The 1,089-nt window shown below is 37.8% G+C and overlaps 1 protein-coding gene across 2 annotated transcripts in view; it reads right to left on the minus strand.

Moving 5' to 3' along the window:
* CNTN5 (contactin 5) overlaps positions 1-1,089 on the minus strand; it is a 1,437,272-nt gene that overhangs the window by 975,872 nt on the left and 460,311 nt on the right. The gene's annotated exons all lie outside the window — the stretch shown is intronic.

Raw genomic sequence — 1,089 nt, forward strand, 5'->3', positions numbered from 1 at the left:
TAATAAAATTAATTAAGAAGTCTTTATAAGTTAAACTGAGAAGTATTTCATTGTGGTACAAGAAAAACAAAAACTTACGCATCTGTCTCATTTTCAAGGGAAATATCACAATATAAAGGTTTGGAAACAAAAAGTTAAATTTCCCGTTAAACTTGCACAACTTTCTCTGGCCTCCCACCCTAGCCCCACCACTGAGTCAACAGTAAGTAAAAGATACTATTTAAAAACTGGGCATGATACATTCCATTCATTAGCTACAGTCCATATAACTCTGGCTTATTTCTATTGTCCCTAATTTCATTGCTGTTAGGCTCTGTATTTAACACTTCCAGCCCTAATAAGCTAAAACAACCAATTAGCCCTTCTCAGTGCAGCATGGTTTCAAAACTCATTTGGAGTTGTTTAGAGGATAAAACCAGAAGCAACCACTTAACCCAGAAATAAAAAATTGAAATAATTTGTAGAACAATGTTTTTAATAATATGAAATAAAACCTTTCAACTTCTGAGAATTCAGTTTGTTCCATTATTCTTTCAACCAACCAACATGCATACCCCAAGCTCCAGAAAATGAACAAGGCCACCACATAGAGCTACACTGTCTGTTCCCATCTCCAGAGGGTGCAATTCACATCGACGGCAATTTAAACAGTATCCCCTGGGGCTGTGCAGTGCAGCTGCTCTGGCTTACGAGGTGATGGTGGAAGGATCTCTGCCCTGTGGGTAGTTGATGAGAATTTCCAAGAAATAGAAGATGGGGAAGTGGAAATAAACTTTTGTTTTGTTTTGTTTCACTTTGGCACTTGCACAGTGTCAGGCAATGTGCTATGTAGACATTCTATATTCCTTATCACGGATAATCTTCACATTTTATAGTCGAAGACACTGAGTTTTGGAAGGGGTAAATAAATTGTCATAGCTAACGAAGTGGCGAAACATGTTAACCTACATGATCTGCCCGACTCCAAAGCCTGAATTCTTCCGCAATTCATACAGTTTTTGAATGACTGAAGACCTGGTACATTCTGCAGTAAGATGTAGACTTTGCCTGGTTTCAATAGGAAGACATGGAAAGTTTTATTCAGGATCA

The sequence above is a fragment of the Trichechus manatus genome, unplaced genomic scaffold, assembly GCF_000243295.1.
Source record: "Trichechus manatus latirostris isolate Lorelei unplaced genomic scaffold, TriManLat1.0 scaffold00148, whole genome shotgun sequence".
In the NCBI taxonomy this organism is placed as follows: domain Eukaryota; kingdom Metazoa; phylum Chordata; class Mammalia; order Sirenia; family Trichechidae; genus Trichechus; species Trichechus manatus.